The 24,532-nt window shown below is 34.8% G+C and overlaps 1 long non-coding RNA gene and 1 other non-coding gene across 2 annotated transcripts; one reads left to right on the plus strand and one right to left on the minus strand.

Moving 5' to 3' along the window:
* Nucleotides 1-16,775: 16,775 nt before the first annotated feature.
* Nucleotides 16,776-16,847, minus strand: TRNAD-GUC (transfer RNA aspartic acid (anticodon GUC)). Its single transcript has one exon. It is a non-coding gene; the product is annotated as a tRNA-Asp (tRNA).
* Nucleotides 16,848-16,875: 28 nt separating this feature from the next.
* On the plus strand, nucleotides 16,876-24,460 carry LOC127790595 (uncharacterized). The gene is made up of 3 exons (XR_008020796.1): nucleotides 16,876-17,000; nucleotides 23,825-24,223; nucleotides 24,306-24,460. It is a non-coding gene; the product is annotated as an uncharacterized LOC127790595 (long non-coding RNA).
* The last annotated feature ends 72 nt before the right edge of the window (nucleotides 24,461-24,532 follow it).

Below are 24,532 nucleotides of genomic sequence, written 5' to 3' on the forward strand. Positions count from 1 at the left end.
ATTTCAAACTCTCTGATCAAGTTTAACACTTGCATATTCCTTGCTCGTTCATTGCCTTGATATTTTTCTTTGAGATAATCCCAAATGGCTTTTGCTGAAGGCAGGTTCATGATTTTTGTGAAAATATTGGGAGAACTACAGCATAAAAGTAGGCCATGGCTTTAGCCTTCCTTGTTTTCCTCTCCTTGTGAATCTTTATTTGGTTCACAGTTGGATTGGGCGGCAAATCAGCGACTTTGTAATCTTCCTCAATTGCTTCCTAAAGATCCTATGCCTTGAGATGGACTTTCATTTTAATAACCCATACCTGATAGTTGTTGCCACCAAATATCGGTGTTGTCGGCATTCCGTGACTTGATTTTGCTTCCATCTTTGCAGATTGTTGGCTTGAATTTGAGTGTTTGTGAATATGTTTTTTTGGTTTCTCTCAACTCACAGGTCCCTCAAGAAATACGCTCTGATACTACTTGTTGGTATTTTATAAAGAAATAAGAAAAGGGAAAGGAAAAAATAGCAAAACAAAAGTCATATATTTTATTCAATCGTAAACTCCAATTTATACAGCTAAAATACAATCTGAAATGAGCATAAAGTGGAGAATAATATGGCATAACATCCAATCAAAACAGCTAACAATCAATATCAGATAGTCGCTAATTTATTGGTTATGGATAATCCTAATTTATTTTGACTCATTCAAACCACATCAGCAACTTCTAAGTCAAAATTCAACAATTAGAAATAAGTTTTCAATGTCAGAAGGAGTTCCGAAGTATCATCTCAATCACACTTTGCTAGATCTTAGCATAGTTATCGAGTTAGTAAGTGTGATCAGTCCATGGCTCTCACTCGATCGGGATGTTAGTCGATGGAGGAATTATAATACATGGGAATCGAAAGCCCTAAAAAGTTCTCTTGAAGTATGACTTCATTACTGGTTAAATCGTTCTGACATAATACTAGTTATTAGTTAGGACCTCTCGGGGTACATCAAGGAGATAGAGAGATCCTCGCTTGTAGATTAAAGAGTTTGATTAGCATCAAAGTATTTGACGTGTCCTGATTGCTACTTAGTGGTGAACCTAGAAGGTGACACGCATATCCAAGTGTAGTGGTTGATTATTAATATAAAGTTGTAATTAAATATTAATCATCATTAAGAGTTAATGAGGACATAGTTGAGAGTTAACAGAACGTGTTTAATTAATCGAAGCAATTGTTTAGAGTTGACAAGTATGTCATTAAGAGTTAGCGGGGGCCTCAATTTCATTATGAGATAATGAAAGGGCTATTAAGAGTTAATGGTGGGCCTAAATGTAATTTGCAAAACATTGGAATGAGGGAGCAAAACTAGTCAATTGACCATAAAGGCGGTCGACCTGACCTTGGCCGAATCAGTTGATAGGTTCAGAACTGGTTAACCAATATTGTTGACCAGTGCAATTTTGTCAACCGTTTTCTTATAGTGAGGGCCACGTTTAACACGATTTCTTGTATTTTTCTGTAACGGCTTCGATCATGAGCTGGAGAAGGATGATAGGGGAAGGACAACATGCGTCCAACATGCCTTTCCCTCCCTCAACCTCGTCCCCCCCCCCCCCCCCTCTCTCTCTCTCTCTCTCTCCTAATTGGTTTGTCCATTTGGAGGATTTGTGAGGGCCAGGGTTTCATATATATATAAAGAAAGAAAAAGGAAAATGCCTAAGTACTTTTGCTGTATTTTGACGCCTTAATTTTCTCTCAACTATGAGCTTTTTTCTTCTTCTTCTAGAGCCCTTGAACCTTTTTCTCACATAGCTCCCATTGCTCCTTGATTCCTTATTACTATTGTAGTAATCTTAATCCAATAGTGAGACTATTTGGATTTGGAATCCCCTTGTTTTGAACCCTTTTTCAGCTTTATCATCTACAAGTGGTTTAGCTAGCACATAAGCCACCTTACAGATTTCATCTGTTATTCGAAGTGTAGATTGACTAGGCCATTTGTATTTTTGAGGGTTGGATTGGTCGTCTGAAAATTTATTTGGAATAGTTAGACTGTTCGAAGGCACTATTCGAAAGCTATTCGATGAGAACGAAAGTTGCCCTGGGTGGAATTTCAGCCACTACTTCAACAAGGAAACTTTCCAGTGAGGTATACTACTAAATGCCCTATGGATAGTTTTAGTTTTGTGTTGCATATGGTTGTTGATACTAGGTTTTGCAAGGTGATCTTGTTTTATTTCCACTATGTTTATTAGGAGTTTTCAATTTTTTTTTTTTTTTTTGAAAATTGGTAAAACCTTTGCATAAACCACCGAATGTTGGCATTCCCTTTTAGTGCATGTGCTGGACAATTGATTTGACAAAGAAAGGGCTTCAAATGTGATTGGAGGATGTAGGAGTGGTAGATAACAATAAGGGCTTCAGATTAGATAGGGAAAGTGTTCGGCCAAAGATGCATGACAATCGATCAATGATAGACTATGATAGCAAGAGGAAGATGACAATCAACGAGCTGTGGCAACAACATTGCTTTTGAATGAGGAAGACAAAGATAAGAGTTACAATTTCAAGTTTTATTTGAGGTACTTTAGTCTTTTGCTTGGTCAAAAATAGCTTTTTCTTTTTGTATAACTTGTAACCTTTAAAAGTAGGGGAAATGAGCTTTTAAGCTAGATAATTTAAAAGATCTTTCGAATAGCCAAACATGTAACAACATTTTTAAAGAAAGCTTAGCGCTTAAAAAGCCTAAGAGAATAACTGTAACACTCCCTCTCTTAGAACTGCCCGAGAAGAGGTGCTACTGGGGATAATAAAATAAACTGACTGATAACTGAATTCTGATACCAATACTGTATATATCAATTAACTGTAATAAGACTCTGAGTCAACAAAAACTGAAATCATAATTGCATCTAAGGAAAAATCCCTAAATTGGAATATAAAATAAATCTAAACTGATCAAGCACTAACTAACAAACTAACAACTCCCAGACATCTTTGGTCTTGAGCGGCTCCACGTACACACACTACTGGACACTGCTGCTAGGCCCCACATCTGGTACTCCCCCACTAGGACCTGGAATGGTGAAGAGTACAAGGTGAGCTACAAAGCTCAGCAAGTAATAAATTGGAAAGAATAACTGAAGCTGAATCGAAGAGTATCGATACTGATAAAAATACTTACTGAACTTGTACTGAGAGATATAATAATCACTGGATGGCATTTATAAGATGTAATGCACATAAACTGTAAACTAAATGCAAGTATGCAACTTTGGCCCATAGGCCCACATAACTGTAACACATACCTGACTGATGTGAGTCCTGCAAACATAAAAACTGTAAGCACATACTTTGGGCAATATGCCCCTAGCTCCCTGGTCGACATCAGGCGAGCAACTCATAACTGAGATATAATTGTACTGATACTAGTGGGATCCCCGCAGACAAGTCGCCTGGTGCCCATAATGCAATGCTCATATAAATGCTGGCACACGATATGTAGTGCTCCACATAAGTCATGCTCAATGCTCATACAATGCGTATGCACATAATCTCACAAAATAATGCTGACCATGTCATAATGAACTGCTAAACATGGTATATGATTTTTACTAGAAATATTGAGATTCAAATATTCTGAAATTTCTAAGTATAGGCATGGCATATTGGATTTTATCATATCTTGGCATAAAAATTCAATATTTGAATAATTGAATATTCATATTAAATTTAAGACTTGAATCAAGAGTTTATTGGAAGCTATTTGGATGCCATTTGATACTATTTGGATGATTGAGAAAGTCTAAGGAGGTAATTTGAATGAAAAAACAGCCCCTTCGAATGAAAGAAATGGATTTCAGCAAGCTCATTCGAATGGCAGAAAACTCATTCGAATGACAGAGACTCATTCGAATGACAAAAGGCTCATTCGAATGATAGATGATATTCAAAGGCTATTCGGATCTGATCTGGGACTCATTCGAATGACTCTCAAATTCATTCGAATGAATTTTGAAAATTTCCAACATTTGAACTGGAAAAACTCGACTCATTCGAATGCAACAGTAACTTTATTCGAATCAATTTGAAGATCATTCGAATGACAAGAAGGCTCATTCGAATGCTAAGCTATACAAAGCAACAACTTACTCACATCTTCAAGGGCTCATTCGAATGACAACAAGGCTCATTCGAATGACAGTCTAAAAATCTCAAAAATTCATACGAATGATACGATATCTCAGGACTCATTCGAATGACAAGGCACTCATTCGAATGACTGATACATTATAAGGGAAAAACATTACGATAACACTGAAACTTATTCGGATGCTTTGAAATTCATTCGAATGACACAAGACTTATTCGAATGACTGAAATCTTATCAGATATAAAGCTTACGATAACAGAGATCATAACTTGAATCAAAACTTAGCTTCACTACACCATTCCAAAAGAAATCTTGGGAGAACAATCCCAATCGATATATAAACAACTTGAGAAATGTTTTACTGATCATAACTAATGTAAACATTGCAAGGAACATGCATGAACTGGCTAGTACTCACTGTACGCATGTAAATACAAATATAAACATGCACTGAACTGATATAACTCACTGTAATGCACATATATATATACATGTACTGGAACTGATTCAATTCTAGAAATCTAATATCAACTAAATCAAGACCTGTAAGAAAAAGATTACAGGGAAAGGATACTTGCCTTAAACTCTCTGATCGAACTCGAATGCTACTAATCAAACTGTTATGCTACTCACTGTTACTGCAATAGCTCTTGACTTATTTTCTTCTTCTATGCGATCTCTAATCTCCACGGCGTGAAGAAACTCAATGCTATGGGAAGATATATATAAAGAGAGAGAAAGAGAGCAACCCTAGGGCATCTCATTCTCCTAATACAACTAGGAGACTCCATAAATCCAAAACCCTTTCTCGGATGGACTTCCCATTCTCATAATAACTTTTATTAATTAATTAACTTAGTAACAACTTCTTAAATGACCCTCAAGTCCCTGCATTTAATTTCAACACTAAATAAATATAATTAAATGTTATTTACTCAATAAAAATCTAAATTGCCATATTAAATAATTAAATGGCAAATCCTCTTAATTAATTACTTCAATAATTAATTAACTAATTCTAAATAAATACTAGGCCCTCTAATGGGTCGTTAGAATAACTAAAGAGCCAAACAGGCTCTTATTATATATATATATATATATTTTTATCTATTTGAAAAAGTCAGAAAAACTTATATCTTTCCAACTCATATGCTCTTCTAATAACTCTTTGTAAAGTTGACACCTGATAACTTGTTTTATAGATAGCTTACAAGTTATTTAAAAAAAAGCTCTTGTTAACTAAGTAAAAGACCAAAATACATTACCAAATAAACTTTTGTAATTTATAAGCTATTTATAGAACTTATAATTAAACTCTAGATCAAAAACTCCTATAACTTAATTAAGCTAACCTAAATACCTCATAGTCTAATTAAATAGTTAAGCTAAAGAGTGGATCTATTGGGTAATTTTTTCCCATTGCTTTGTATCTCCTTACTTGAATAGTCATTTCCAAGAATCCCCATTTTCCATGTAGTGATTACAGGCCTAGTTTACAAGGCGTTGTAGATAGTTGCACATATGCACATATGGTGATTGGTGTGGGCTTTACTTTGGGGTTGCAATTATTCATCTACATATTCCTTGTTTTGTCTAGCATTTCTCTTTTTATTCCATTTCTGTCATATTTTTTTCAAGAATTTAACCTTGTTCGACCATGTTTAAGTGACAATGAGAGATGATAAAAGAACATTGGGGTAAAAAAGATTGTTATCTTTAAATAACCCTAGTGTGAGTAGAGATTTTCAACAAAAAATACCAAGTCTTTGAAGATTGGTACATGCATGTTAATCCTCTAAGGGTAGCTTGAGATGAAGTTTGAGGAAGTTGAGCATTTAAAAGGCCACTTTTGAGTTTGGATTATGGTTTCCTCATTGTTGAGTGGTGATTTTGTTAGATATAGGGAGATATGTTTGGAGTAATGATTCCCTTTTTCTTGACAGTCTCTTATGGGGTTCATTATAGTATGCAATCGCATTTTACCCATAACATTTTGCATGGGTAGACCTTTGTCCTCATTAAAAGGATAGCTTACCATCTAGTCCTCTTCAAAGGAAAATAATAATTGGAAAGAGTATGTGTTCCTTTTTCATGGAGTGGGTGCACAATGAGATGTGACCAACCAATGGATACTGCAAAGAGAAAGATCTTGTTGTGAGGCGAGTTGCAAAAATTTTCCACATCTCATAGCTTTTTAAGACATAATGCTCAAGCCAGGTCTTTCTCGAGATAAATTGTGAGTTCATGGATGTGATCAAATTTTGATTAGGGAAAGATAAGGGACTTAGGCTAGTTAATAAGTGGATTAGAATTGTTCAAGTGGGTTGAAAGGATTCCAAAAATTCTTAACATGATTGGGACATGAGAAAAGTAAGTCGAGTGTGTGTCCCCTATAATGTAGTCCATTTCAAATCCTTTTGGAAATTTGATTAGCTGATTAGGCAAATCTTGAAAGATTACATTAACACTTAGTGGTAATGCAATAAATGAAATCGATTTTCAAAACTTTTTCAAAAATCAAAATGAAAACAATAGAAACAGATCGTTTCTTGCATGACACAATAATATCAGCCATATGCATACAATAAAACATCAAATGAAATGTTCTAAATAGGTAACCATTACCTCAAGCACAAAGAAAAGATGTTGATTGCTTCTATTTCTCATCTAACCTGAACACTTCCAATCACCGTTGAGCTCCCGTGAACCCTTCACGTACTAGCTTCACATACCAACTCCATTTGCTCCCAGACCTATCCTTATCTGACCAAGCCACCCCCACAGGCGTAGGGAACCAAGTCAATCCACACCTAAGCAACCATTGGAACCTTTTGTTGGGCTTTTGTGCTAGTTAAGTCTCAAAAAGGTGATGCCAAGCTAACCCTTGGTTCTTACGAAGGATGACTGCCTGACGGTCTTAGATCAACAAGAAAGAAGAAGGGAGCAAGAAGAGAATAAAAGAGAAGCTGCAAGTTAGAGTAAGGAAGAAAAAGATGAACAGTAGCAAGAGAGAGCCTTTTATTATTTTTCTTCCAAGAGATGCTAAGGAGAATGGTCGAGAAGCACACACGAATGAACAAGACTTTCTCCTTAATTAATGCTCCGAAGAAGCATTAATTAAAGTGGTGACATAGCATTAATTGCTTTGCGATCGAAATTGATAAAAGATAGCTTGAGGATTTGAATCCCACACACATAAACTATTAACAGTTCGAGGTAACCGATCAACCATTTTAGCCATTTTGGAAAATGGTTGACCGCCCAAGAAAACTAGTTGACTCTTTTGTGTCTCCCATCTCAAGTTTTGAAATACTATATCAAGGCTTATTATTAACTCTTTATTATTAACAAAGGATCAACAAATTATTAAGAGTTAACAGTGGAAGACCATTAAGAGTTAATGTGATATCTTTAAGAGTTAATGAGCATGTCATTAAGACCTCGGTTCTTTAGGCTGTGAAATAGGCCCATTGTCGCAATATAGAGGTATAGGCAACTCAATGGTCGGAACGACTTCAAGTTTAACAATGAACTTATTTCTCATCCAAATAGCCTTGTTTGTCGCATTGCTTACCACAAAGTACTCTGTTTTCGTGGTGGAATCTGTAGTAATATCCTGCTTGGAACTCTTCTAGCTGATTGCTTCACCATTGTAAACAAATACAAATCCAAATGTAGACTTTTTATTATCTATGTTAAACTAGAAGTCAGAATTTGTGAACCCATCAACATGGAGTTCACTTCTTCCATATACCAGAAGCATATCCTTAGTTCTTCGCAAATATTGTAGGATATGTTTCACGGCTATCCAATGTTTTAAACTGGGCTCAGACTAATATCTACTAGCAACACTTACAACATAAGCGATATTAGGCCTAGTATGTAGCATCATATACATTAGATTCCCAATTGCTGAAACATAGGGAATCTTCTCCATAGGCTCTTTCTCTTTAGGGTCATGGGAGACATCCCTTTAGATAGTGGAATTCCATGCCGAACAGGTATAAGACCCTTCTTGGAATTCTCCATGATAAACTTCTTTAGCATCTTCCTTATGTACAGTCTTTGGGAAAGACCTATCAATCTCATCGCTCTATCTCTATAGATGCAAATTCCTAAGATATTGGTTACCTTTTTCAAATCTTTCATGGAGAATTTATTAGACAACCATAGCTTAATTGACATCAAAATGCTAACATCGTTTCCCATAAGGAGAATGTCATCCACATACAAGAAAATAATTTCTTATGCATTCCCACTTACCTTCTTGCATACATAAGACATATCCGGATTTCTAATAAAACTAAACTCTTTGGTCCCACTATCAAACTAGATATTCCAAGATCTATAAGCTTGATTAAGACCATAAATGGATCTATTAAGCTTGCACACTTTATTACCATCTATGGATTCAAAGCCTCGTGGCTGTTCAATGAATATATCTTCTTTAAGATAACCATTCAAGGACATAGTCTTGACATCCATTTGCTAGATCTTGTAATCATAGTATGCGGTAATAGATAGCATCATGCTAATGGATTTGAGCATAGTGGCCAATGAAAAGGTTTCCTCTTAGTCAACTCCTTGCCTCTAACAGTATCCTTTCTCCACTAGTTGTGCCTTGAAGGTCTTCACCTTCCCATCAGCATCGATCTTTCTTTTATAGATCCATTTATACCTTATAGGAACTATTCCTTCAGGTGGATCTACTAGAGTTCAAACTTGGTTGGAATACATAGATTTAGTTTCTGAATCGATATCACATATCACTTTCTTATAGCTGGTAGGAAAAGTCAACTGATCATTGTCTTCATATAGGAACATTTCTTATATCTCCTCCATAATCCACATCGTTTTGGAGGATGAGATACTCCACCAGATCTACGAAGTCTTTGTGTGATGATATTACTTGGACCAACAAGAACAAGATCAACCTTTTGATTAGGTTGGACTTGTGGTTCTGAGGACATCTCCTCTAATTCTACTTTCTTCCCAACACCACCTTCCTGAATAAACTCATTTTCCAGGAATATGTCATATTTATTGATCAAGACTCTTTAATCACTGGGAAAGTAGAAGTAGTACCCTAAACAATCTTTATGATACTACCTTTGTCAGATCAGGACTCCAACTTATCTATGTAGAGCTTTTTGACAAAATCGAGATAACTCCAAATCTTAACATGCTTAAGACTAGGTTGTTTCCCATACCACATCTCATATGACGTCATCTCAATAGATTTGGTTAGTGCCCTATTTAGAAGATATATAGCTATGGAAAGAGCATATCCACATAGAGAAATGGGCAGATCAGTATAACTAATGATAGAGTGTACCATGTCCAATAGGGTACAGTTTCTATACTCATAAATTCCATTAAGCTATGGTGTAGCAGGATGAGTCAATTGAGATCTAATGCCACTGACCTTAAGACAGTCATTAAACTCAGTACTCAAGTATTCATCACCTTGATCTGATCGAAGAATTTTTATACTTTTTTTTGTCTTGTTTTATACTCTAGCATTAAACTCTTTAAACTTTTAAAAAGCTTTAGACGTGTATTTCATCAAGGACATAATACCATATCTTGAGAATTCATCAGTAAAGGTTATGAAGTACCTATAACCCCCTCGAGCCATTATAGAGAATGGTCCACAAACATTAGTGTGGATTAATACTAACAATTAAGTGGCTCTCCTACTTTGTCCAACAAAGCGTCCCTTGGTCATATTCCTAAGACTTGCAAGTTAGCTCGAGTTCAGAACCCACTAGATTAATAAATCCATGCCTAGCCAACTCATTAATCCTCATCTCGTTAATATGCCCTAGTCTCAAGTGTCATAATTGTTTTGGACCAATATCGTCATCTCGAGAACATTTCTCACTCGCAGTGGTTGTAACATTTACATTTTTATCTCACATTGATTCATGTAATTTCAAAATATAAGGACCATTCACAAGAACACTCATGCCAACACATTCATTATGATAATCAATTTTACACATATTATCTACAAAAGAAAATTCATAATTGTCTTTCACAAGTCTCATAATGGACACTACATTCTTTATGGGATTAGGTACATATAAATAGTCTTTAAGATTCAATACATGCCTAGATGTCAAAAGTATAGAAGTAGTCCCTATAGTTAATGGATAAATTCTTACTCCATTGCCCACTCTTAGGAAAACTTCTTGCTTCTCAAGTGGCCTATTCTTGTCATGATCTTGCATGCAAACTAAATAAATATGCAGCCAAGAAGGGTGGTGAATTGGGTGTTTCAAAACCTTTTCAATTTGAAGTAACTTTATGCACATAAAACTATTTTTCCTTTTTAAGGTTTTTGAAAAATAGTGATGAAAGTTTTTATTAAAGGATCTAACTTTAGTTGATTAAGGAAATAATGATATAAGTATGATTTGAATGAAAAAGAACTTTACACGATCAATTTTAGAACTAATACTGCAAACTTTGAATGTTGGAAATAAAAAGTAGAAATGAATAATGCAACACACAAAGATTTTACAATGATTTGGTTCACACAACCTACTCCATTGCCTTGGGTCCTTACTAAGGATTTCGACTAACTCACTAGATAGCTTTTTAACTAGGATTAGCTATAACCACTTTACAATGATTTTTAAAGACTCAATCAAAACCACTGCCTTTTAAAGGATGGGGTGTAATGACTATTTTTGCAAGAATCAAGCATAACCATTGCCTTTTCAACGGTCAAGCACAACCTTTTTTCTTTTTAGGATCAAGCATAACCTCTGAAGTTTACAAGAAAGCGAAGAATACAGGGGAAGCTTATACAAAGAGTGCCTCACAATAGAAATTATGAGCTTCTCTTAATGTACAAAGATTTTAAGAATAAGAACTCTAAGCTCACTCTCTCTGACTTTTCAACAAAACAAATAGAAGATCAAAACTTGAAGGATCTCTTTTGCTTAAGGCAAGAGTCGGAAGAATTCAAACAACATTTTCCTTAGCTTTTTCTCTTTTTTATAACTGATAGACTTCTACAGAAAAACTTTCTTTTCTCACCAAAAAATGGTTAGAATATTCAAATATCATGCTAAATGTGTGAAAGAAAAAATAGAGTAATATATGTGTCTTAACAGTTAAAACTGTCCATTAAATGCATTTACAATTAGTAGTTTAATGACTATATTTTTTATCTTCACAACATTGTCACTTGAGTGGAGAAGAGATGTTAATTATGTATTGAATGAGAATAATTGATTGGCAAATCATGATAATCAATTGGATTTTCATCAGCATAGTTGCCATCCAATTGTAAGTTTATTTCACTCAAATACTCTTTTAAAAATAGAGAACAATTTTTACTAGCTTGAAATCCACTCGGGTGTTTCTTTCTTCCACTTGATTGGTCAAAGCATTTCCACTCTATTGGATATTTTTATCACTCGATTGAACATAACATCATTCAATTGGATAACGCATCATTTAATTGATACTTCAAACACAAAATTAAAAATTCTCATTTGAATAAAGCATCTCTAATCGATTGAAAAACTTTCTCACTCGAAATTTTTTCTAAATATAGAAAGTACCTTTCTGTTTGATGTTTTTCACTCTATTGATTCACTTTCTCACTCGATTGATGATCCTAATACAAAAATATTTTGTTCAAAGATTCCCACTAAAGTGAGACATTGAATCCTCAAATATAATGCTATTAGTCATTCCAAAATTTTGACCACTTGAATTATTAACTTGGATGCTTGATCCAAACATATATGATGCTTGATCTAAGTCATATTCTAACTTAGATAAAAGCATAACATTGATATCTAACACATTGCACTTTAGATCAAATGATCAATTAAGTCATTTTTGAAAAAACAATGAATCATGCTAATACTCAATTTGAAGATATACTTATCAATCGATTTCTTATCAAGGTCCCAAAACTTGATTCATTTTAGTTATCTTAAAACTCAATTGGGAGACTACACTACTTGATTTACAAGCACAAAAGGCTTGTCATTAAACCTTAATTTTCTTACTCAAATACAGAGTTAATCACTCAAATTGAAAACTACAAAGATGATTATAAGATTATCAAGCATGTACTCGAATGATTCTTTTAGTGCTTGATAGAAAGCTAACGTATGATCATATGATCATTTACTGGGACACTTCTAGAACTTTACTTCAAATGTGATACTTGAATACTGAAAGCTCAAACATTTGAACACTTCTTGATTGGGTGGTTCCACTCAATTGTAAATCTCTGACACCAACATATAAGATAACTATGTCACCTCTGGTCTGAAGGTCAGTTACACAATTGAAGGCTAGTAAGAAATTATTAATCCTTTCAGCCTTGTGATCTATTACATGCGTCATACTCAGTAGATGTTCAACCAAAACCTACTCATATGTCTACTATTTATATCTCATGTAGTATGGTATGTGACTCACCATATTTTATTATTAGTATCTCATACTAATCAAAAGTAGTAGCCCATGTGCTATGAATGAAGATATGGCCATTTTATTAATTGTAAGATTATCATTTAAGTATCCCATTACATATTACATGCCATCTAAATCTAGCATTAGGGCATACAATACTAATAAATCTTTTTGGAACTAGATATATCATTAGAAAGCTCTCTCAAAAAGCTACGACATATCCAAAATTCACACAATTCTGATATTGTTTAGGCCCCTAAATGGCAATGTGAAGATCAACTTTTCTAGTAACATCATTGAAACTTGCGGGTTATGTTTAATTAACCTAAGCTGGTCTTGGGTTAATTAAACTAGGCTAGAAAGTTGAGTTTTATACACTGGAGTCATTTAATTAACTAAAGTTGTGGTTTGGTTAACCTAGTTTGCAAAAATCCCAAATTAGTTAAATGTTATTTGAATTTTGGTCCAAACATGGTGGATTGAATTCAAATGATTATATGGACATGTAGCGGGTACTAATATGAATTGAATGGCTCTTGTTAGGCAACAAATTCATTAACCCAAGTAAGTGAAATTGGGTTTCAAAATGGATATCAAAATTTTCAAAATTATGAATGAATTGGGAAGTAAAGCCTAAATTTGGCTAGATCTTTCACTAGGGTCATTTGCAATTTTAATTGGGCTTGATTGAGTTTTGGTGATCGAAGATATAGATGGAAAGTCAAATTTCCAAATGAATGAAGAAAAACAAAAGAAATGGTGAAGTAGGAAGATTACACAAGTGGGCCTATGTCTACTATAATAGTTGAAAGTAATGGTTAAGACCATTCTTTCTTCAAACACACTTAAAATGTGATGGATTGAGTGGGGAATTGACTTTGACATTAGAAATGAGATTAAAGGAAAAGGGTAAAAAGTAATAATACCCTGATTTGTTAAAGTAAGGAGCAAGTTTTTTTTAGCTATAAAAGAAGATGACCTAAGCATGTTTAAAATTTTCCCCTTTACATTTCTTGAGAACTTCATAGAAAGATTTTTGGGAGCAAGGGAAGTTTGAGAGATAGAACAGAAGAAAATAAGAGAAAGAATGGAGTTCTTGCCCATTAGAACCAAACTCAACCCAAAACTTTGTTTTGATTTCTTATTACATGCAAACTTGAGCTCTATGCATTAATGGCATGAAGTCATTTGTGAAAACTTGCATAGAAACTTCTTGTTCATGCATAATCAAAATTATGGGCATATTCTTTGCTTTGGCTTGTGCTTTAAATCGATAGAATTTTCATCACGATGTGTTAACCTCAAGGGTCTAGAGAAATTTTTAAAGATGACAGAACTTTTTTCTTTTAGTAATATATTTGAAATATTTTGTTTTATATAATACAGGGTTTACTCAATCATTTTTACCTTGAAATGGTCGATCATAGTCAACTATTTTTTTAAAACTTTGTTAATGGTATCTTTGATTTGTTTCTATTTATTTGACATATATCTCTATATAGTTGATTAGTTTGAGGCAATGTATATCTAAGGTCGCAAATGAGTCGAGTCATTCGTGAGTAACTCGGTGTTTGACTCAACACAAGCTCATTTTAGTTCATTTAGTAAGATAAACGAGTCGACTTTGAGCCTAACTTTAAAACTCGATTTATAATCCAGTCAAATTTGAGCTCAGTAAAATTTTGTTCATTAAAAACCATAAACACATTTGATTAGAAGTTTGCAAATAACTTATAAACATACTTGATTAGAGTCTAAGCTGATATATTGTTTTTTTATCACTATTAAGAGTTAATGAGAAATTCAAATTAAAATATTATTAAGAGTTAATAGTTAAACAAAATACTTGTAAGAATTAATAAAATTAAATATAATTAATAATGACGGGATAAACTGTAATAAAGAAAATGAAAAATTGTGCTTGGTCAATATGTATATATACTAATACATATATATATATATAAAGGGGATTACAGAGGATTAATATATATATATATACACACTAAATGCTTTATTTGTGTGTGTGCATATATGATATGTATTATATTATGAAATATATTATTTGTATTTCTTAAACTACATAATATAGTTAAAATGATAAAAAAAAATTCTCACTTAAGGTGGTCTGAGATGTATGACTAAAATACTCCTCATCCAAAGCGATAAGACAGCACGAGGCATGGTAAGGTAAGGCAATGAGACACGAAAAATATTTTAATTATTTACACATATATATATATATATGTAATCCAAAGTATAATCCTTAGGAACATTATTCTTATATTATACTCTGTACCCGTGCTCTGTACCCGTTTGTGCATATATGATATGCATATATATATATATATAAGAGAAAAGTTTGGCAGAAAATGCCTGCAGCATACTATATCATATATGATATATATTATATATGTTCAACGGCCGGCATATCTTCTCCATTCTCTCGGCACATTGCATTACACATATGTAAACGGAAAACAGCAATTGGCTATCTTCATATCTCTCTCTCTCTCTCTCTCTCTCGGGATCCTTCACCGTTGCCGTCGCACACCCCCTGCCTTTCTAAAGCTAGCCGCTATGCTGCCGTCGCCTGCCGCCGTCGCACAGCCCCCTGCCCTCTATCGTTGCACAGACCCCTTCCTCTCTGTGACTGCTGGCCATCGCAGAACAACCCCCCCCCCCCCCCCCCCCCCAACAACACACACCTCTGAAGCACCACCCACTGCCACCGGTCGCCGCACACTCCCTGTCTTTGCCTGCTGCTGCTCGGCGCAGCCTCTTTAAAGCATTGTTCACTAGTGCCGCCTGTCACTACACGCCTTCTTCCCTCTCTGTCACTGCTTGCCACCACCGCACACCCCCTCCCTCTTTGCCATCGCCACCGCACAGCCTCCAGCTCGGGCTCGCTAGCAAGTGCTTGAGCTAGTGTTGAGCTTGGTCTCAAACTCAAGCCTAAAAACTGACGAGTTAAATCAAGGTTGGTCTCAGCGAAGCCTGACTCGGTTCAACTCAATTGCAACTCTATATGTATCATCATGGTAAGAGTTAAATATATTTAGTTAACTAAATAAAAAAAATTAGTCAACCAAAAAATGACAAAACTCATCCCATCCTATTAAATATCTAATTTAATTGAACAAATGCAGGACATAGTCAACCAAATGCATCTAATGTAACTTGGGAAACTCTGTCATAGGTTAGATTAGTCGACCAGATCATGGATGCCTTTTTTCCTTCTTCCCAAGAAGAGCCTTTGGTTGACCAATCTTCAGGGTGATCAACCATCTACTGTCAACCCTTTTTTCTTCTTCCAAAATCAAAACCATTCCCTTATTTTTTATCCCTTTGTGTTTTATCAATACTCGAAGCCCTCCTTAAATACTTCTACTTTGAAGTCGAACATCTTTTCCCACTTGTAACTAAAGACAAACTGGGCTCTTCTCCTTAGCATAAATGCTTTTCACCAAAATACAACATGATTATCTCTCTCTCTCTCTCTTTTTGTTTTGAAAGATAACATTTAAAATCTTTAAAATTATCATTTTTCTTTTCTTATGCTTATGTTGAACCTCTAAAAACGCTATATATCACATATCAAATCAGCAAAGGTTGCAGATATGCAACTCTATTCTCCTACTAATATTTATCTAGCTAAAATGCTAAATTGTCTTCTACATCTATATATTTTAGTGTTGATCATTAAATACGATACTTTGCCCATTTGTTATTTATCATATTGTCATGTTGTTCTTTCATCTTACAAAGCTAAAAAAAAAAAAAAAGAAGAAAAAAGGGGTCAATTCTCACATAATTGCGACCTGAAAGATTATTCAAATTCAAAAAAATTCTATGAAGAAGCAGTCAGTCTCCAATGAATAAATTTGTAATGTTTAAAAGTATTTAAAACTTTCAACCACCAAACAAAAAACTCACTTTTATTTTTTTTAACCCTAACAACAAATCCCAGACTTAATTTTAGTTTAGTTATGTTTAGAAGTGTAGTTGGAATTAAGGATCACCTCAGTCCTCCATTTGTTGACGCATATCCCACAATTAATTTTAGTTATGTAAGTAAACGTCATCGTTTAGTAAAACAAAATTAAAATTTTCTTTTTTCACAAGTGGGACCTAAGTTTAAGATAAAGGCATGCCGGTACAGAGAACGAAGAGCGGTGAAAAATTAAACAAAGTACGCCGTTGCCGGGGATCGAACCCGGGTCACCCGCGTGACAGGCGGGAATACTCACCACTATACTACAACGACAAATTTATTTGTTAATGTCTTTTATACTTTATTAACAAGAATAGGAACTTCTCCTATGGTCTCCAAGTCCCCAGGATGGCAGGATCTATCGCCCATCGGAGGCCACTGTGAGAGTTCAGAAAAAAGCCAAGCCTGCCCAGCAACGATACGATGGTAATTTCTTTATTGCTCTTTGCTGCTAGTCAATTGATGAGAACAGAAAGATTGTAACTCCCTTTATTTTATTCTCGTACTTGGTGTCTCTCTCCCTTTTTTGATTATGCAGAATCAGAACTGAGCGTAACCCGTTGATCATATTCTCTGCCTGGTTCTTCCCTCAAAATTTCAGCCTTTTTGTGGAGTCCTGCTTATGCTCGCTCTTTGTTGTCCTTATATTCTGGAAAAAACCTATTGGAATGATCTAAAAATAATAACTTGGGCTGGTCATGATTGATTTCCTATTGCAATTGGTGGATTTTGTCGTGGTTGTTTGGTCAGGGTAGTCAGTGTTATTGTTGAACTTTTCAAAGCTATGCCCTATAAAATGGAGGGGGAAAAGAGAAATGTTACTGTTTAATGAATAAAACTTTATTTAAAAAATGTGAAACATCTGTGGACTACAGAAAGATAATTGGGAGAGAATGAATTAAGTGCTTTCTCAATTAAAAAATTAAGAAACAAGAACAGATCCTTTCACTCTATGCTTTTGAAAATGATAAAATGAGGCACCTTAGATGTTTCGATCATGATCACTGTTTCTTTCGTGGTCTTCCTTCTACTTCAAATGCAATTCAGACAAGCAACAGGTCTATACCAAGACATAAGTATCAGCTAATGGTGTCGATCCTTTCAATCAATTATTTTCCTGCCCATCACTTCCATATTTGCGCAGCATAGTCTGTCTCGTGTTGTTTAATCAGTTCTTAATACGAACTTGATTGCTCACATGTATTTGACCATTTGACATTAGTCTGTTTTTGCATATCAATATTATGTGATGGAACATGATATTATTCATACCACAACCATTGATATCAGTATTGAGCCAGAGTCATCTAATCCCAAAAATGCAGCATTCTGTCAACCGCAACCTCAATAAGATTATTGGATAAAGTTTACTCAGAACATATTAATGAAAAATGAGATGGTGTAAATTTCACATCTTATCATAAATTCACTTTCTATTGGATACTATATCATGCTGACACAGTACACACCCTACTTCAATTTTACATGATACAATCCTGCCTCTTAGGTGAGTCCTGTAATTTTATTTTAATTCTTCAGATAGTGGAACAGTCATCATTGGGAACTTAATTTGCAGCTTCATGAATGTACAAAACTATTGGTACTTTGATTTACTTCATTGTTCTGCTGAAACCTGTTGGGGTTTTTATTGATCCTGAAAGAAGCTTAATTTGCTTTACATAAATCAGAAACATAATGTTCAATCATGTAATTTATTCATCTTTAGAATTCAAATTTAAATAAATTCTCACTTGATCATTCTGCCACAACTTGTAGATGTCAGGTAGATAAATATAGCTTCTATTTTGTTCTCACACACATAGTACCACTGGAACTGGAAGCAATCAGTCAATGAAATTATCTAGGACCTGAGACAAAAGAATTGCCACATAGCTTCAAAAAGATTTGTAACCTACAGTTCTTAGGAGGAATTCGATCATTTAGGAAATTCTGTAGATTCATTTGAGCCATATGTCATTGAACTACAAGAAATCATGAAGGGAATTGGCACTTTATCTTCATAGAATGATGATTATTTAATTAGACAGGGTCTTCTTGCTGAGTTTCATGGCATGTTGTTTGTGAGTATGCGTTATGTGCTTCAAGTTGGTATGTCAAATAATATGCATGTTACTTTCTTTGGAGAGTCAATCTCCCCATGGTTTCTCTCCAAATATCAGCCTTTTGAGGTAGGAGATGGATCACCAATATCCATACCTCGAAAGACCAAAGTCTTTGTCATGATATCTTAATGAGTGTCAACCTCATGAGGTTCTTGATAAATCTCCATAATCACCACCTACGGAATTTCAGGTCTTCATGAGATCTTTCTTAGTGTCAACATCATGAGATAGTGAATAGATCTGTATAATCTCTGCAGGGATTGAAAGTAGTTGAGCAAGGTAATGCATTGGTACCTTAACTATAGCCAACTATGATAAGACACTCGCAACACGTTCTCGGCTCAGACCTACCAAACTCTCAGCTCGAGTATTTCATGTCACCTATTTATCAAATAGACGCTCAAGTTACATTCTCAGCTTGGCTACTAAAAATATTTGCTTGAGCCTCCATCACCATTGCAGTTTACAGACACTTGTGCTCCCTATCAAGAATATTCATTGCACCTCCACAACTCAATTGATATAACTCTTTGCTTGAGTGCTCTTCTTGCCATGAACTCCTTTCGCCATGATGAGACTGCCCCTCTCATATCAAGTCCTCCAAAAACTTGCTAATCTCCAACTATCAAATGTTTTCAGTAGCCTAGGTTGAGGCAGAGCATGGGACTCCCTTTATATGGGAGTACTTATGGATTCAAAATTAGAGTTGTGGGCTTCATCAAAGTCCCGCTTCTTCCTCAAGGGAGTTTTTCTTAGCTTGTCTATGAGATGGTCCACCGAGAACATGGTTTGCCCTACAATAGGCCCATGTTCCCATGCCCAAGGACATGGTGCCTTTAAATGCCCTGGAAGTTAAGTATTCAAGTGGGTTCTTAAAGACTTTTTGTGTGGTTTTGAATTTATGATAGGAAAATGATACTCTTACACTTTTTATATAGAAATTGTCATTAGAAAGATGTAATATGACAATTTTTTTCTAAATTATAATCACTATACAGAAATGAAAACAAAACATGAAATCAATTTATAATTATAAAAATCTTCTCTTATTATTATTATTATTTTGACAATACTTTTTGTCCAAAAATTCTACTACTATCATTTTTTCTTTATAGAAATATGAGTTATTATGATGATTTTTTTATTTTTGGGGCTAGATAAAGGATTAAACCTATGTCAAAGGACCCTCATGTATAGAATGTGCTTTGTCCAAGTTCCAATCTGAGCTTTTCCCAAGAGGCTAGGATTCATGTGGCCAGTTTGACACTCTACTGCTCATGCTGCGCAAAAGGGTCATTCAGGCCACTATGAATAACTGCCAATGGGTCATGTCTGGTAGCATCATCAACCCATCACCCTTGAACAGCTTAAGCATGATGTGTGATAGCCCAAGTTCACGCGGGGCACAACATTCAAACTCAAAACTTCTAGTCCCTGTTAATGATGAATGAATATAATAGAGCTGCATTATTCTATTTAAAATTTTTATTTAAAAATTATTTTCTATGAAATTAGTAAAATTCAGATTATGAATTAGTGGTTGATGGGCAGCATGAATGTGTTAGTAATAGTGTTTTAGGACATGTCGTTGAAAGTAAGGGAGCGGCTAACCGTCCTCTTTTGCAAGCAGTTCAGTTATCTGCCTTGGTTCCTGAGATTAGGAGTGAACCTAATTCTCATTTAATTTGTTAGTTTTGGTTGTGTTAAGAGAATTCCTTTGAGTGGCGTGTTGAAAACAAATTTAAGAGACTTAGTAGATTTATTGGGGTGTCTACTGATAGTTTTGGATATGACGTAACGAGAATCTTCAAGAAAATAGAGCTTAGGAGGAAATCTATGGTTGGAAAATCACTTGAACTGAGTGTAAGAAGGTTAGGGAGCTTAAAAAATCTCTCTTAAGCTATCAATTATGATAAGAGTAGAGTGGGTAGGCATGTGATCCAGAGGGAGAGAATCTATTAAACTGTTGTTTTTATGAAGTAATGGATTATTTCATAGAATGTCAAGGGTTCTAATAACACAAATAAAATTGCATCAATGGAATATTGCACTAGAAGGTGGAAATGTGATTTAGTTTGTCTTCAAGAAACAAAGCTTAAGATGCTATCTTAGGGAAGTTATTAAAATAATTTGGGGTGGTTGTTGAGTTTTGGTTGGTTTAGATGCTTTGAATTCTTTGAGGGTATTTTGATTCTTCAGGGTTGTAGATTTCTGAGTAAAATGGATTATTTTTTGGTTTCCTTTTTCTACTCTATGTAAATTTGCTAGTGTCAATGACAACATTGAGTAGGCATTTTGGGGTTTATGGCCCCCATCTTAAAAAACTATGTTGGTATAAGTTACCAGGTATTACAGCTTCTTCAAGTCATCCCTAGTCCATAAGGTGGGATTTCAACATTCTTAATTTTGTAATGAGATGGTAGGGTGGTTTAGTATCAGTCCTTTGAGGAGTTTTGGACATTTCTCAAATGTCATCCAATCTTGCCCTCCTAGCAACACTTGTGACCATTCTACTTTATTAGATATTTGGGATCCTTGTTTTTGTGCTTTCTTCTTTCAATTTTGAGAACATATGACTCATGGAGATTGGCTTCATTAGTTCATTCAAAATGATGGTATAATTATGCAGTCAGTGATTTACCTGGTACTTGTCTGGAATGGAAATTGATGTTGTTGAAGTTTGATTATCACAAAATGGAATAAGGAAGTTTGTGGTATTTTTAATTTGAGGATTAAACATATTTTGGATTGTCTTAATTGTTTGGACGAAAAAGCCTATGTTTTCTCCTTATCTTTGGAGGAAAGACTTCATAGAATATCTCTTAAATATTAATAGAGAGGCTGGGAGTTGTCTTGTTCCCTAAAGTGATTAGTTGGAAGTAGAAGTCAAAGAGACTTTTTTTTTTGTTAGAGAAGGTAATACGATCAACAAGTTTTTTTCATAAACTGCCTAATGCTTATATGTGTAGTAATCATATATTTTGGGTGTTTATTAATGTTATGAGGTGGTTAACAATAGTGAGATCTATGGAAGTATCTAGGAGTACTGTGCCTTTTTTTCTAAACAAGAGTTTCTTTGGAACCTTAAGAGCTCTAGGGTGACAAGGTCCTAGGTCCAGGTGGGTTTTCTATTGCCTTTTTCTAACAATATTTGGGTGTGGTGGGAAGGGATCTTATAGATTCTATTAATAAATTTTTTCTGGAGTTTTAGATAGGCTTAATACTTGATTCTTAACTCTTATTCCTAAAGCAGGTAGATCTGAAGACAAAAAATATTTAGACTAACAGTTTAACTGGTAATGTTTATAAGATTACTGATAGATCTTTATCTTTGAAATGAATAAAGTGCCGGAAGTACTGTTTCTTCCTTCCAAAATGCATCTGTGAGCAAGCTTCAATATTAGACACTTGACTTTGTGCTAATGAGTGTATTGATTCTAGATTGGAAAGTTCTTTTTTGGTTCTAGTGTATAAGCTTGATATAAAAAAAAGCATATGATCGTGTGATTTTTTGGTTTCTTATTGAATGTCATAGAGAAAAATGAGTTTGCTCTGAACTGGAGAAGTTGGATTGTTTTTTGTTTTTTTTTTTTTTTTATGCAATTCTGTGTTGATTAATAGATCTCCGAAAGGTTCCTTCAGTGGCTCTAGAGGTTTAAGACAAGGAGACTCAATTTATTCTTTTCGCTTTACTCTCGTTATGGAAGCTTTGAACCTAATGTTTCAAAAGGCTGGAAGATTGGGTGGATTTCTGGTGTCAGGGCTGGGTCACAAATGACAGGTTTTTGGTCTGTGTCTTAGCTTCTATTTCTGGATGATGCTTATTTTCTTTTTATGCTAGGAGTTAAGATATTTGATTTGTGTCTTTCTTTGTTTTGAAGCTCTTTCTGAGGTTGTCTCAATCTAGTTAAGAGTGAGATTTTTCCTATTCTTCATATGGCTAATATTTGTGTTAGTCACTTTGTGGGTGTAAGGTTAGGTACCTCAATGGGCTAATTTAAAGCCAAAGCGCCTAGGAATACCATGATTAAGAGGTATGAAAGAGGGTAGTCTTGTGGAGCAAACAATACTTGTTTAAACAGGGTAAACTTTCTCTTTTTAGGAGCACCTTGCCTGCTGTGCCTACATATTTTGTCTTTGGTTCATATACAAGTTGTGTGTTACCAAGAGAATGGAAAAGCTCTAGAAAGATTTCGTGTAGGGCAGCCTTAATGATGAACTCAAGTATCACCTTGATAGTGAATTTAAGTACAGAATCTTAGGTCTTTAAGAATGTACTCCTTGGTCAGTGATTTTGGATAGTCTCTTTCATTAATGACAATTTCTAACGGAATAATTGCTTATAAATCTGGCACTGATTGGTTCTCTAGGAATAGTTTTTTTTTAAACCTATATACATATATATATATATATTTGGGTTTGAAAGGTATTTTCTCTGTTTGGATTATTGTGATTTGAGATGACATGTTACACTTTCTTTCTATCTTGCCCGGAACCCATGAGTCCTTAGTGGGTGAATATTTCCCCAGCCGACCACACCTAGTAGGATTAAGGTTTGTTGTGGCACGTAGTGGGTTATACCAGTTCCAATTAAGGATCTTTTGTTTGCCTGGGGTTGGTGTTCTCTTTCTTGAGTTCACCAATGTTTTTGACTTCTCTTGCTTTTCTTTTTTTTTTTTTTTTGGGGGGGGGGGGGGGGGGGGGGGGGGGGTCATGTGGCACATTTGGTGAGAAAGGAACAGAGCTTTTTGAGGATGTGGAGCTTTTGTTCTCATCCTCAAAGTATCCCTCCCCTACTCTTTCTGTGGTGCTTTAATTTTGTTCATTTTTCATTGTCTTCTTGTGCTAATTTCTTGATGAGCTGCTCTATTTTGAAGTTCTAGTGGGTTGTGTTTGATCTGGTTTTGCCCCCTTTCCTTATGGTGTTTCCTCATTTTGAATATATTTTGTTATCTTTCCAAAAAAGAAAAAAGAAAATTTCTGCAGCATAGCATAAATCTCACACAATGTCAACTTGTTTTCATTTTCAATGCATTATTCCTCATGAAACCAATGTTATTAGAAGCCAGTTGCACCATCTGACTTTTACTCACTTCCCAATGTAACTTAATTTTTCATTTCATGCAGGTTTATGCAAGTTCTTAATCCTCAGAACTTGGAACCAAAGCGAAAAGAATTTGATTCTATGTACAGATAATGCCCCTTTTCAGGCCATCTTTTGAGGACAAATATGTGGCCCCTTTCTATATTTCCTGAACTTAAAATCAATTGATCAACTGTGACTATTTATAACTTGTTTTCTGTGCTGGCTATTTATCACAACAACCATTAATCATGTTAGTTGGCATCTGGTAAAATACATCAAAATTAACTTATGAAAAGTTTCCAAGAAATCTTTATTATTTTTAGTCCAAGGAAGAATATTCTCTACATGATGCACTGCTTTATTTATTCCATCATTCTACTTGTAAGGTGCCTCACCTTTTCAAGTTGAAGTGTTCAAAAGAATCAGGGCGGGTCTCAATGGTTGGTTCTCATTCAATTCATTCATCTCAGTCTTCCTTGAATTGTCAAAATCACTGAATGGATGTGTTTATTGATGCCCTAGATCTGAATTAAAGAATGGATGGCCTTGCAACCCTGCAAGAGAATTCTATATCATAGTAGTACTTGATATACATATCACATCTAGTCTATCCCTCTTTCCGATGCCCCTGATAACAGGTATCATCAAGAAAATCCATTGTGTTTTGTGTTATCATCTTGTAGCTTTCCTATATTGTGGATGGACAGGATAGCTTTTATATCTTTATTAGGTTTCTTGGCAAGAGATCA

The sequence above is a fragment of the Diospyros lotus genome, chromosome 14 (genome assembly GCF_014633365.1).
Source record: "Diospyros lotus cultivar Yz01 chromosome 14, ASM1463336v1, whole genome shotgun sequence".
Classification (NCBI taxonomy): domain Eukaryota; kingdom Viridiplantae; phylum Streptophyta; class Magnoliopsida; order Ericales; family Ebenaceae; genus Diospyros; species Diospyros lotus.